The sequence below is a fragment of the Trachypithecus francoisi genome, unplaced genomic scaffold (genome assembly GCF_009764315.1).
Source record: "Trachypithecus francoisi isolate TF-2019V2 unplaced genomic scaffold, Tfra_2.0 Lachesis_group16, whole genome shotgun sequence".
Taxonomy (NCBI): Eukaryota; Metazoa; Chordata; class Mammalia; order Primates; family Cercopithecidae; genus Trachypithecus; species Trachypithecus francoisi.
Genome location: NW_022681461.1, coordinates 25,301,243 through 25,316,005, shown reverse-complemented (window position 1 = coordinate 25,316,005; position 14,763 = coordinate 25,301,243). Strand labels below are relative to the sequence as shown.

Here is a 14,763-nt window from a genome sequence, read left to right as displayed (position 1 = left end):
TGTATCCCTTCCTGTTCTTCTCCATGGTAGAGAGACCTAAAGATAATTAATAAAAACAGCTGTCCCTTCAAACTCAGAGGAGGTTTTCAAAAACAAGTATAAACAAAAAATAAAGAGATAAAAGGAAAGTAAATCAAACCCCCAATACTCCTGAAAGTAAAACAGTCTTATGGTAACTGATGTCTGGAAGAAGCTGAAGCAGAAAAGACTGACAAAGTTCCAAGTGGCCAGCCACAAAAGTGCCTTAAGGAATCCACGACAGTGCTCTCCATTTCCAAAGCTGAGTAGCTATTCCCAGTAAGTTAACATTTTTCTATTAAGAAGAAAACAAAACAAAACAAAAATAAAACCCACTCCAGAAAAAGGGTCAAGAGAAGAGCACTGCAGAAAGTCAAGCAGCTGAGCGTTGGCAGATCATGAAGAGCCCGGGCTGAAGCTGGCCCAGGTAGATCCTCATCTTGATGCTGTCACTTGTCTTCCTCACCCAGATCTCACTGGCTCCTACAGAACTGATGATCACGCAGCTCAGTTTCTGGTTGTCCTTTGATTCCAGATAGATGGCCTGGCTCTTGTGGTACCATCTTTTGTCATAGCACAGTTTGCCATCTTCTATCAGAGCTTCAAACCTCTGGGCTGGAGGATTCCACGGGTGTCACAGGTAGGTGCTCAGGAGAGGATGGAGATGTTGGTCTTCTGGGTGATTTAAGCTTATTTAATGTTCTCAGATCTTCCATAATCTGTTCATCTGTTAACAAATAGTTTAGCTGGTCTGGAGCAGGTTTCCTCCTCTTGTTTGGGATGGGGACGGAATCATTTGGTCGCCTCTGCAACTTTCTGGTCATGATAGGTTTCACCTCCATAGACTCTCCAGTCAGTTCATTGTCAGCTTTTCGTTTTCGATCATCTTCTTCTGTTCTTCTAGCTCAGCAATCACGTTCTCTTTCAGCTCAACCTTCTAGTCTTTAAATTCTTTCACTGCTGCCTTCTTTTCTTTAATGTAATTTCGTTCCGCTTGTTCAGTTTCCAGCTGGAGGAAGAGTTCTGCATTCCGTATCCTCTCTTTGTACCGCTGATCTAGTTTTTTCATTCTTTTCTGATATTCCTGTAAAGTACCTTCTTGTAGTTGTTGCAACTGCCTCTTGAGAGAAGCCAGTTTGTCCTGATACATCTGTTCCTTCATTTCTACATAGTCTTCTTCATCATGCTTTGCCAGGTCAGTTTCACTAGCATCCTCAGTGTGTCTTCCTCCGACTCGCGGCCCGGACAGCTGCGCTGGTCGTCCTCGGCGCTCTCCAGCTCTTTGTCCTCCGGGTAGTATTCGGGGTCTGGCCGCACTCCAGCCTGGGCTGAGGCCGGGGCCCACAGCCCCGCGGCACTCATGTCGTCTCTGACCGCAGTTGAGCGTGGCCCAGGGACACCGCGGTCACCCGCGCTCGGTACTCGCTGTCTGCCTAGCAGCGTCCAACGGAGCCCCCAACTCGAGGAGCGGGAGTCACAGCGAACCCTTCCCAGTCTCCGCCGAGCTCCGCCTCCCGAACATTTTACTTTTTAATTTATTTTTATTTTTTTGGAGATAGAGTCTCACTCTGTAACCCAGGCTGGAGTGCAGTGGCATGACCTCCGCTCACTGCAACCTCTGCTTCCGGAGTTCAAGTGATTTTCATTCCTCAGCCTCTTGAGTAGCTGGTACTACATGTGCCACCATGTCTGGCTAAGTTTTTGTATTTTTAGTAGAGATGGGGTTTTACTACGTTGGCCAGGCTGGACTCGAACTCTTGAGGTCAGGCAATCCACCTATCTTGACCTCCCAAAGTGCTGGGATTAGAGGTGTGAGCCACTGCGCGGAGCAGATAACTTTTTTTTTTTTTTTTTTTGAGAGGGAGTCTCACTCTGTCGCCTATGCTGGAGTGCAATGGTGAGATCTCCTGAGCGGACATTCTTATGTAACTTTGTAATAAACCTGCATGATAGAAGTGATTTGTGAGTGTGGCTTTTCCCCCTAGTGTAGTTAAGAGCTTTCAGCATTATAAACCTCTTACTGCTTAAACAATTTAAAAGAAATCATGTTGTAACATGGGTAATTCTTTCAAGTGTTTGCTATTACAGATATTCCTTGATAGCCAGTTTTAGAATTTGTTAGACATTGCGTTTATCAAAAAAAGTTCTTCCTTAATGCTTACCCTAACATGCTCTTGCTTAACTAGCTCCCTCTTGTACCAAGGAATCCTATTTTTTGCTAGAGTGACCCACAATCCTTCTTCTTGACCAGACTCCCTTAGATGGGGTTAAAGTTCTTCCTTTTCCAGAAAGACTCAGTATGAGTATTTGCAAAGCTCTGAAGAGATGTAGTTGAACCTCATATATGCCTTAGATCAAGAAGTGGGTATGTTGCCAAAAGAAATTGATTTCCATATAAAGCCAGGAAGACAGGCTGGGCTCATAAAGATAACCAGAACATGTTTCCAAAAGACTCAGTGGGCAAAGAAACCCTTATTTCCAAATCAATACTTTCCAAAGCTCATAGAGAAAAATAAATAATGTTTTCAGGGTAACATGGTTTTCTAAATGTACTACTTACAATTGAGGCCTGTAAGCAGTCCCTGGTAGTGCTTCACGAAATTCCTTTTGTATGTTCTCACCAGCTTTATTCTAAACGCCTAGTGCGCAGTAATCCTTTCTTCTCTAGTTTTGTCAAGAGAGACACATGGGTAGCAAATTCCCTCTTTGACATTTTTTTCTGCATTGGAAAGATCCACTTCTCAATAGTGGGTGAACAATTTGAATGGACCATTTTCCCACCCCAACCCAGTGGGTTGATCTCTAAAATACTAAGCTACAATTCCCTGTTGGGCACTCTATTGAAAAAATATGCAGAAAAAAGCCATCCATGTGTACCAAATAGACAAATTGAAAGTATATATCCTCATCTAGGCTAAAATTTGATTGGCCTGTTTAGTAGATTGTTAGTGAAGACAGAGGCTCTTGGAGGTGGCATATGTGAATGTAAGTGTGTGTACCTGTGCGTGTGTGTAATATTTTCCATGCTATGCATTAATTTTGACTAATGATTTCTTGGAGTTGCTATAATTCCTTTCTCCTACTCATGGAAAATAATTGCACTCTTTGTTCATTTGACTATTTACTCTCAGAAAATGAGTCAGGGAGGGGTAGAGAAGTAACTCAGAAGGAATTTACAAAAGTGGGCAGAAGAAATTTAATTTTAGCTTTGAAAATTTTAGCTTTGAAATTTAGCAGAACTCAACCTGCACTGCATGTCACAAGTTAAGAGGAGCGACTCTTGCCCCAGGTACAAGTGTGTTCCCTACAGGGGAAGCCATGTTGGGGATGTAATGAGCTAGAAGAAGTCGCACATAGATGACAACAGGAAACAGCATATTTGATGAGTCTTTGGCTGGACTTTTCTGCAATCAGGTGAAGACAAAATGATTCTCTAAGAACCAAGTATGGTATCACTCAAGCTTTGTTATCTTGTCTTCTTTGCCTGTTTTCAGTACTTATTTTAACGTACATTTCCGATAAAATTGTCCGTCTACATGATTCTAGTTTTAGCATTTTATTTTCTCCTACTTGCTTATGCCTCTGCCCCAGCTCAGTCATTCCTTCTAACAGTGCCCTTATTATTCCCTCTTTCCCTGCTTCTTTTCCTACCTTGTTTCTCTCTCTCCACGTCTTTCAAACAGGTCTAATCCTAAGCAAACTTGTGAAATTTCAACCTCTCAGCCCTTTAGACCTGAATTTTCTCCTCTCTTCAATGGTTTCATTTTTCTTTTCTTCCTTCCTTCCTTCCTTCCTTCCTTTCTTTCTTTCTCTTTCTTTCTTTCTTTCTCTTTCTTTCTTTCTTTCTCTTTCTTTCTTTCTTTTCCTTTCTTTCTTTCTCTCTTTCTCTCTCTCTTTCTTTCTTTCTTTTCTTTCTTTCTCTCCTCCTCCTCCTCCTCCTCGTCTTCCTCTTCCTCTTCTTCTTCTTCTGACAGCATCTTGCTCTGTCATACAGGCTGGAATGCAATGGCACAATCTCGGTTCACTGCAACCTCTGCCTCGCAGGTTCAAGCGACTCTCCTGCCTCTGCCTCCCGAGTAGCTGGTACTACAGGTACCCGTCACCACGCCTGGCTAATTTTTGTATTTTTAGTAGAGATAGGGGTTCACCATACAGGCCAGGATGGTCTCAATCTCTTGACCTCGTGGTTCACCGGCCTCGGCCTCCCAAAGTGCTCGGATTGCAGGTGTGAGCCACCACACCCGGCCCGGTTCCACTTTTCTGTTCCTCAGTGTTACTGTTACTACTTTCTTTCTACCAAAATAAAACCTTTTTTTTGATTTTTATTTTTTTTTGTAATTTATTTGCTCCAGATATTACTTTCCTAGGACAAATCTCAGTTTAATAGCTACCAAAGTGTTTAGATAAAGGTATGAAACACCGAAGTGAAATTTCTGGACTGGCTAAGGTTCTGGAGACTTCCATGTGTCTTCCCCTATCCTTTGTATAATTTCTTGAAACAGTGGGGATATAGCTGTGAGAAGCATTTACTTCCTCTTTCAGGGCCTTGGAGAGGTCAGACCCTTCTGAGAGGAAGAAAGTGTCTGGGTGACAAATATTGGAGCTGGGTCTCGGGAAGCAGCAAAGCTGGACCAGAAGTCCAGGCAGACCCAAAGAGCAGGGGAGATCTGGCTGCTGGAACAAGGTGCTTTGTTTAGCTCTGCAGCTAAACCTGGGCCCAAAGATAGAGTTCTGAAATTGGGGAAATGCCTAATAACAGCCAGTATCTGCTGGGATTCAGGTGCTGTTGTCTAAAAAGTCAAGATTTAGGATGTTAACCCAGAAAATTGACAGATGTTGGCCAGATTGTGAATATCTCAGCAGTTTTGGGGCTGTGATCAGAGAAAGATTGTTCTGGCCACACTCAGTGCCCCTAGATACTCTGCAGAGACCTTAGCTCATAGCTGGCCTTCAAAGCTCACCTCGATATCCTCATTCCAGAAGGCTGTCCCTGACTACTCAATCAGGAGTGCAGTGCCCATCCTAATGCTTCCATGGAAACTTGTCTGTGAGAGCTTTCATCAAACCGACTTGTGGTGGCCTTTTCATCTGACTTTCTTCCTAGGCCATTCCAGCACAAGGGCACAGACTGTGGACTTAAACTGTGTCTGGTGTGCTGATCACATGCCTGACCCAGAGTAGATGCTTAGCAAATGTCTGCTGAATGAATGAATACAAGAATGATGTCCTTTAGGATGGCAGACAAAGGAAAACTTGAGCCACTGCAACACTAGACCTCAGAAGAAAGTTCTGCTACCAAAACGGAAAAATGTGTTTTTGAACTCAAATTATGTTTGATGGCCTTCTTACTATTAATGGAGATCAACAGGTTGTAGAGAGTTGCATTATCAGCAGATGGGAAGTAAAGGAGGGGCAAGAAGCTGACTCATTCCCTTGAGCTGGCAAAGTATACAATACACCCCAGACAATGGCGAGAAACCATCCATCCGCCCATGGAAATCAGGTAAACAAAAGGGTCCTGGGTGGACACCTTCGCTTCCCTCCCGTGCCTACACTGTCTCTCAATCTATTTGTATTCACCAAGGCTCTATATTTTGGGACTTTTGTGCTGGGCTCCTCTCCGTCTCTTTGGGATAATAAAACCAGAAAAGAAATACTGGGACAGGTTCTGGCGTGTGCAGTTCTGTGTGAGCCATGGGAGTGCATGGGGCATTTGGAAATTTACAGAAGTTGAATGCAAAGTGTGAAGAGTTGTATTGGAAAGGGAGTAGGTTGGTACAGGTGACTTCTGCTTTTCTTTTAAGCCTTTCTATATTTGAATTTCTAAAATTACCTGCATAAATTACTTCGATAAAATAATAAAAATACTTATTTTTCAAGACAACTAAGAGTCAGATGGAGATAGCAGTCTTGGGGCATGCAGGGCAGTGGGAGGGAGTGAGTGAGTAATAATCGCACTCTGGAAAGAAGTTGTTTTCATGCCTGGTTTGGCTCCTTTATGAGGCTACTGCTGCTCTGGCAAGATGAGCTGGGCCCCGTGTGAAAGGAACGCTTGCTCAGGATTCCTGGATTTCGTTCTTCACATTCCAACCTCTCTGCTCCACACCTCAATCATTGCCCCAGTCTCTCAACTCTATTAGCTACCAGCCCTGTGGCCCATTTACCTTCTTCGTGATTTATGCACTTAGCTTCTGAGTTCAACTTCCTTTCTAGTGATATTTCATTTCTTGTCCTAGATCCTAAAGTATTCATGGTCAGTTTCTAAAGTAATAGCCTTCCTGACTTGACTTGTCCCCAGGTTATCTGTTCCAGATGCTTCCCTGAGGGGATACTCTCTCCTGGTTTGTCTCAGTTCTTGCAGAAGTACCTATACAGCCAAAAGGACCTACAAAAGGCCTGAAAAGAGTTGGTAACAAGCAGTAAAACCAGGGCAGAACCCTTGCAGTCATACCAACATTCCTTTTGAAACCCGACTCATCCTCTTCCTGGTTGGGTCATCTTATGTAAGTCACAGAGACTTTCTGAAGCTTGATTTCTTTGTCTGCACATGGAAGATACTAATAGTACTTATCCCTTAAAAGTTCAATATCTCTTTGTCTGGAGTCAGAAAGAAAAAAAAGTTCAAAATCACCACTGTAGCAGAAGGGTAAAGTTATTTCCACTGTTCTCAAATACGCAATGACAACAAAGTATGGCTCCTTATTTTTTATACTTGGTCTGTTTTCAGCAAAGATCATCCTCACTCAATCACCCCATCCCAAATGGTGACAAGTACAGTTTCAGTCTCACCAGAATTTTATTCAATTTTATAAAGAAAATCATGTCTTTAGGTAAATTTTTTATCTCTTTTGGATAAAGTGCTCGGTCTTTCAGGTTTCTGCTCACTCTGTTTCTCTTCAAGATGACATCTGAATGTGAGGCTTAAGCGACTTCAGCAGAACAGAGGAGATTGGGAGTTCTTGGCATCCTTTTGACATTGTTGGTTTCTGCTGTGTCATAGCTAGTCTGGGCTGCTCCCTGGACTCATGATCACTGGGAGGGACTGGTGCAATTTTGGGGTGTTCTGCTGGTATCTGAACTGGAGCCTGTAACTGGTGTAATGCATGGACCATTCTTATCCTTGCTGACATGACCTTAACTTGTTAGTGCTGCAGAGGTCCAGTGTGACTTTCCTTGCTCTTTTTTTTTTTTTTTTTTCTGAGACAGAGTCTCACTTCATCACCCAGGCTGGAGTGCAGTGGTGCCATTTACTTTGACCTCTGCCTTCTGGGTTCAAGTGATTTTCGTGCCTCAGCCTCCTGAGTAGCTGGGATTACAGGCATGTGCCACCATGCCTGGCTAAGTTTTTTTGATATTTTTAATAGAGATGGGGTTTCACCATGTTGACCAGGCTGGTCTCGAACTCCTGACCTCAAGTGATCCACCCCAGTTGGCCTCTCAAAGTGCTGAGATTACAGGCATGAGTCACTGTGCTAGCCTCTCCTGGTTCTTTGAACAGGAAGTCTGCCCTGCAATGTAGACCCCAGTATGATTAGCAGTTGGTTCTGAGTCAGTTGAGCCCTGATTTGTGGTATTTGCAAACTTCTGTGGTGTAAACATTCCCGCCTTGGCATTTCAAGGTAGCAATGTGGTGTCACCAAATGTGAAGCTGGAAAAAGATCTGTCTTACAGATAGAATAGATGCATATAAGCTCAAGAACATATATAATATGTAAAATGTAGTCTAATAACTATGGAGTGACAATTTTGAATATTTCTTGTCTTTATTTTTAATAGAATTAATTTAAATGTAAGTTGAAATATCTTTGTTTTTAATTATTGCTGTGTTTAACAACTGGCTTGCAAATTTTCTTATAATTTAATAGGCAGGGCTCTGACCCAGTGAACCATCTCTGGCTCACCACTAACAGGTCATCTCATCTTCTTTGTCAAGACATCTTCTATCACGCTCCTAATCAGACCCTCAATTAAGTTCCACGTTCTCTTTTGGGGCAGATTGGGAATGTGAAGTTTAGACCCACGCTTTGCTAACCACAGGCTGACACAGAGGCAACAAGAGACACAATATGCTCTCAGCTACTAAAAAGGAAGTGGGGCAGAAGCTCCTCTGCCCATGCCATTAACCTTGACTCATATAATTCACTTCCCCCTGGTGGAATCTGTCAAATAGTCAGAATGTCAAATTCCCCTAGACTCTTGAAAAAACTCACTCAATAGTCAATTCACAAAAGCCCATTTCACCAAATGAGAAATTCACTAAATTTAGTTTCTTTTTGTTTTAGTTGACCAGCTTTCCTAATAGCATTTTAAAATAGAATGTCGCCGGGCACGGTGGCTCAAGCCTGTAATCCCAGCACTTTGGGAGGCCGAGACGGGCGGATCACGAGGTCAGGAGATCGAGACCATCCTGGCTAACACGGTGAAACCCCGTCTCTACTAAAAAGTACAAAAAATTAGCTGGGCGAGGTGGCGGTCGCCTGTAGTCCCAGCTACTCGGGAGGCTGAGGCAGGAGAATGGCGTGAACCCCGGAGGCGGAGCTTGCAGTGAGCTGAGATCCGGCCACAGCACTCCAGCCTGGGCAGCAGAGCAAGACTCCGTCTCAAAAAAAAAAAAAATAGAATGTCAAATTTGGTCTCCTGCAGCAGTCAACTGTGTGGCCCTTTCTTTTTCCAGAGTTTCAGCCACTTTCTTCTCCACTTTGCAGGTTCCACAGCCTAACCTGTTTCTTAGAACTACTTAGTAGTTGTAGGAGAGAATGCGATTGCTCTAGGTCTTCCATTGGATGCTCTTCATTCTTCATTTGGTTTTGTTTTGTTGAAGAGGACAAATAAAAATAGAGAATGGCTGTCAAAAATAACAAGCCCAAGGGAGTTCTGGAGATTAACATCAGCACCAAACATTGCTCACAGCACTGGTCTCTGTTTATAGAGCAATCTCTAGTCTCTTTACTCATCTAGGTATTTTAAAATGTTGGGTTCAAGTATCTGGGCTTGCAGGTATTGAGAAACTACTGAAGGCATAAATAGAGGAATGACAAGTTTGGATCTGCTTTAGACACTGAATTATGGTAGTAATATGTGAAAAGGACCAGAAAAGGGAATTTGTAAGCAGAGAATCCAATTAAGAGTTCATTAGAACCCCAGTGAGAGATAGCAGTCTGAACTCCAGTAATGGAAGTGATGGAATGATAAGAGCTTTTTTCTGGCTACCCTAACTTAGAAGACTCCCCCTTTACTCTCTAACACTGTGCCCTATTTGTGGAAATGTGTACATTTATATTTATATGCCTACTTATCATCTGCTCTCTCACTAGACTGTAAGCTCCCTGAAGGCAGGGTTTGGATGTTTCATTTCCCAAAGTAGTCTCATCACCCAGCACAGTGTCTGATACATAGCACATGCTCCACAAACACCTAGGAAGGAAAGTGGAATTGAGAAGAAAGAAAAGATACTCACCAATGGGAGCAGGTTAGTTATGTTTTATAGTAAGGGAAAGATGCTCATGGAGAAGGAGGAGTGAAAAGGCAAAGGAGATATAATAAAAGATGGCACAGACTCCAGGATAAGCAGGAGTAAAGAGGATAAGGACAAAAGCAGCAGAATTAGCTTTGCCTAGAAGAAGGGCTCCTCTTCTTCTGACACAGGAGGAAAGGAAGAATGGATGTGTATGGAGATTGATTGGATTTTAGGGTATAAAATTGATGTTCTATGTTTCCTGGAGATGTGGTAGGCACAGTTATCAACTGAGAGAAAGAGAGAAAAAGAAGAGAAAGAGAAATAGGAAGAGGAAAGAAAGGGAGGAGGAGGAGGAAAAGAGGAAGAGGAATTAGAAGTTAAGAGGGTGGTGAGAGTTTAACAAAAATTACTCCAAGGAAGGGAATAAGTTGGTGACCAAAATACCTAAAAAGATTTCTCCAAAAGGGACCAGCTGAGGAATAGTGTGACCAAATTAGCTTATCTCCAAATCTCATAGGTGAGTGACCGGCAAGTGGAACAAGAAGATGGGAGGGTTGACTGTGATGGAGATTTGCAGGAGGCCATCTCTCCTCCAGTTAATGTGTCTCACTGCAACAAGGGGGAAGATTTCAGGACTCCTGGGATGGGTTTAGATGAATCATTCATCTCTCCAGCTGTTAAGAGTTTTGAATGTGTTAGATAGGACACAGACATCAAAAACTGTCCCTCAGCGGTCTGCTTCTCTAGAGAAGGTCTCACCAAGGGGTTGAAGCTTGACTTATCCTGCTGTGTCCTAGATCTGTAAGGTAACCCTGTCCTTTACTACAACTTTGTCTAAGAGAGCAGTGTCTATCTTAAAAATCTTACTGATATCCAAATATCTTTAGTACTTAGTACTTTAGTACTAAATATCTTTAGTACTTAGATGACTGCCTTCTATATGAGGAAGTACATAAATTAAGACTTTGATAGACCTGGGTTTGATTCCTTCCTCTGGTATGGAGAAGTTTTGTGATCTTAAATAAATTAGCTAACCTTTTCAAGCATTCATTGTTCAGAGTAAAATGGGGGAAGTCACTGGAACAGTAGAAGGATTAAATGAGATAATATATGTAATTTATCCAGCAAAATGCATAACACCAAGTAGACATTCAATAAAGATTTTGTCACCTCCCTACTTCTTTCTCTCCTTTCATCCCCCTTATATAATCAGTTTTCTGTACAGAGTGCAAGATTCCTCATGACAGAAATGGCATCTTAGTCATTAAAAGATAACTTTTATCTTTTTTTTTTTTTTTTTTTTTGAGGCAGAGTCTCACTCTGTCGCCCAGGCTGGAGTGCAATGGCGTGATCTCGGCTCACCACAACCTCTACCTGCCAGGTTGAAGCAATTCTTCTGCCTCAGCCTTCTGAGTAGTTGGGATTACAGCCGCCTGCCACCACGCCTGACTCATTTTTGTATTTTTAGTAGAGATGGGGTTTTACCATGTTGGCCAGGCTGATCTCGAACTCCTGACCTCAGGGAATCCAACCGCCTTGGCCTCCCGAAGTGCTGGGATTACAGGCTTAAGCCACTGTACCCAGCCAACTTTTATCCTTTTATTTATTTCTTTTTAGATGGAGTCTCGCTCTGTCATCCAGACTGGAGTGCAGTGGCACAATCTCGACTCACTGCAACCTCTGCCTCCCAGGTTCAAGCAATTCTCCTGCCTCAGCCTTCCGAGTAGCTGGGATTACAGGCAGCCGCCACCACACTCGGCTTATGTTGTATTGTTAGTAGAAACGGAATTTCTCCTTGTTGGTCAGGCTGACCTCAAACTCCCAACATCAGGTGATCCACCTGCCTTGGCCTCCCAAAGTGCCGGGATTACAGGTGTGAGCCACTGCACCTGGCCACTTTTATCTTTTTAAAAGTAATATACACCCTTGTTAGTTAAAGATTTCAAATAAGAAAAAATAAGCAGCTACCTCATTCCTCCCCACATGGAGAAAATTATGTCTAATTCTTAACAGCTTGGGGTTTTAATTATTCTGGTGTCATTTTCTAAATTTGCCTAAAAGTATGTGATATATTTTGGGTATTTGTCCCCACCCAAATCTCACGTTTAATGGTAACCCCCAATACTGGAGATGGGGCCTGGTGGGAGGTGTTTGGGTCATGAGGGCAGATTCTTCATGGCTTAGTGATGACTTGGTGACCATGAGTTCTTGTGATATCTGGTCATTTAAAAGTGTGTGGCACTTCCCTTCCCCACTCATACTTAGGTGGGGAGTTATACTCTACCTCTTTATCCACATAAATTATTTGAAATTCTCCTGCATGGGAGATTTTTCTCTTTTCTCTCCCTTATTTATTTATTCAATTATTTATTTATAACAGCATGTATTCATAAATACTTATTTTATACTCTGGGTTATAATCTAATACTACTTTATTTATTTTGTTGCTGGAATTATTCCAGCTTTGACCATTAGGGGTTTTCTTAAGTTGGCTCCTTTGACCTTTTTGAATACCTTCAACATTATGGGTTTATTTATTTATTTATTTGAGAGCATTATTTTTTACTTTCTGGCACTATAAAATACTTCAGTCTTACCTTGTATGTTTTATTTCCCAATCCTAGAATCGGACATTTCTCCAAGAAGACCTAGTTCCTTTTACTAGAAAATCGTATTAGAAACCAAGATCTGAGCACTGGATGTGTTTGTTGCTAGCAGAACATTGTCGCATCTAGGGCCTCTCAGCTGGCAGAGCAAGCAATAGATGTGTGCACACCAACTCATATATACATATATCTCTTAATATTTGTGTATGTAACATTGGTATCGATATTAAGCAAAAACATGAGTTCAGATGGATGTTTTCAGCTCTAATATACTACACAAATTATTCTAGCTGCTTCTTTTTCTTATATGTAAACGCATACTCCAAGAGTGAGAATCCTGGCTCATAGCATCCCACATCCACTTATTTGATTGTTCATTTCCAATATACATGTATCATGACATGGAAATTAACTGGTGCCCTCATGAGAATAACTTTATAAACTAGAGTACAATGCTTGTGTAATTTCTTTTACCTTTAGTCTTACAGACTCCAGGCTGGGCGTGGTGGCTCTCCCCGGTAATCCCAGCACTGTGGGAGGCCGAAGTGGGCAGATCACGAGGTCAGGAGTTCAAGATCAGTCTGGCCAATATGGTGAAACCCCGTCCGTACTAAAAAATACAAAAATTAGCCAAGTGTGATGGTGCGTTCCTGTAATCCCAGTTACTTGGGAGGCTGAAGCAGGAGAATCGCTGGAACCCAGGAGGCAGAGGTTGCAGTGAGCTGAGATCGTAACACTGCACTACAGCCTGGGCAACAGAGTGAGACTCCACTTCAAAAAAAAAAAAAATCTTGCAGACTCCATATATTTCCAATATAATTTCAGTCAGCATCCCACCCCTTCTTTCAGTGAGGTGGTTTCACACATTTATAATAGATTGTTTTGTCACATTCCATATTCATCCTGGGATCCCTCAATCTTATAATTGTTTTGCTCTCTGAATGTATTATATTTTATACCATCTTATTCTTTTTTCATAAATGCTACTTAGTTGTTAGCAATCTGTACAAATGAAAATCCTCTCTCTGGGGATGTTAATGAGAATTTTTGTGAAGCTTTCTCTCTGTTTAGTCACTTTTCTCTAAGTGTTTTATTTAGTTTTTTTCTTGCCTATACGTTCCACGTTAGAAATTTTCATCAGATTCTGGTACTCTTTGTCTGACTGTCTGTGATTCAGGGTGTGGAAATCCAATTTCTGATTGGAATTTTCAAGGGTATGGGTGGGTCTTGTTAAGGCTGAGTTTCCTTGTAGGACAATTTGGCTGGGCTACTATTGGGGGAACACTTAATATTACATCAAGTCTTTCCACATCTGCTGATTCTCTAGAGATATCTTCTAATCTTATGTCTGCTAGGAATCTGGTAGCCCACACATTTTCGGGCTGGCACTCACACCCTCAATTATGATGTGCGTTCCCTCTCAGTTGAGTCTCTGTTTAAACTTTCTAGTCTTATGCAATTGTGTTGAAAGGGAATTGACTCAGTGGCATGAATAGAATCCAGGGAGAGGGATTGTTTTTTAGTTTTATTTCATTTATTACTTTATTTTTATATAGAGATGGGATCTCGCTATGTTGCCCAGACTGATCTCAAACTCCTGAGCTTAAGCAACCCTCCTGCTTCAGCCTCCCAAAGCACTGGAATTGACAGTGTAAGCCACCATCCCCAGCTTCCAATTGCTTTTCTTAAATCTTCCAGCCAATTTTTCTTATTTTGGTTCCCCATCCCCCTTAATCTCCCATTCCAGAGGTATCTGATACTGCTGGTTTCTGAGACTTTTGGTGATTTCGAAGTGAAGTTTAGGTCAGTTTTCAGCTTTCCTCATTTTCTTCTTGGGTCTGAAAGGCTCTTTAGTAAACAATCATATGACTGCTTTCCTGACTTCCCAAATTTTGTGCTGTTATATTATTTTCATTTATTTTTGGGTATATATCTTTAAAAGCATATCTATATCTGTCTGTTTATCTGTCCCTTTACAGTGATTTTATAGAGGTTTCTGGTGGGAGCAAAGTTAGATTCTTCCATTGAACCCACTGTCCATCTTTTTCCAAATCCAGTTTACAAATTTTTATCTCCTTGATATAATTTTAATGACTTTGGGAGGAAGAAGATATATATATACACACATACACACACACACACACACACACACACACAGCTTTATATTGGAATCTCTGAAGGCATGGGTGGGTCTTGCTAAGGCTGGGTGGGTCTTATTAAGGTATACATATATATATATATATATGTATGTATGTAGCTGGTATATAGACATAGATATTTATATGCCAGATTTAGTCATATTATTCATTTTCACAGTCTTTTTGGTTTTTTTTGTTTTGTTTTGTTTTGTTTTTTAGATGGAGTCTCGTTCTACCCAGGTTGGAGTGCAGTGGCACGATCTGGGCTCACTGCAAACTCTGCCTCCCAGATTCAAGCAATTCTCCCACCTCAGCCTCCCGAGCAGCTGGGACTACATGTGCCTGCCACCATGCCCAACTAATTTTTGTATTTTTTTTTTTTTTTTTTTTGAGACGGAGTCTTGCTCTTTCGCCCGGGCTGGAGTGCAGTGGCTGGATCTCAGCTCACTGCAAGCTCCGCCTCCCGGGTTTATGCCATTCTCCTGCCTCAGCCTCCGGAGTAGCTGGGACTACAGGCGCCCGCCACCTCGCCCGGCTAGTTTTT

General features: G+C 42.1%; 1 pseudogene; it reads right to left on the bottom strand.

The window, feature by feature from the left end:
* Positions 1 to 391: 391 nt before the first annotated feature.
* Positions 392 to 1,380, bottom strand: LOC117099320 (annotated as a pseudogene).
* Positions 1,381 to 14,763: the final 13,383 nt, after the last annotated feature.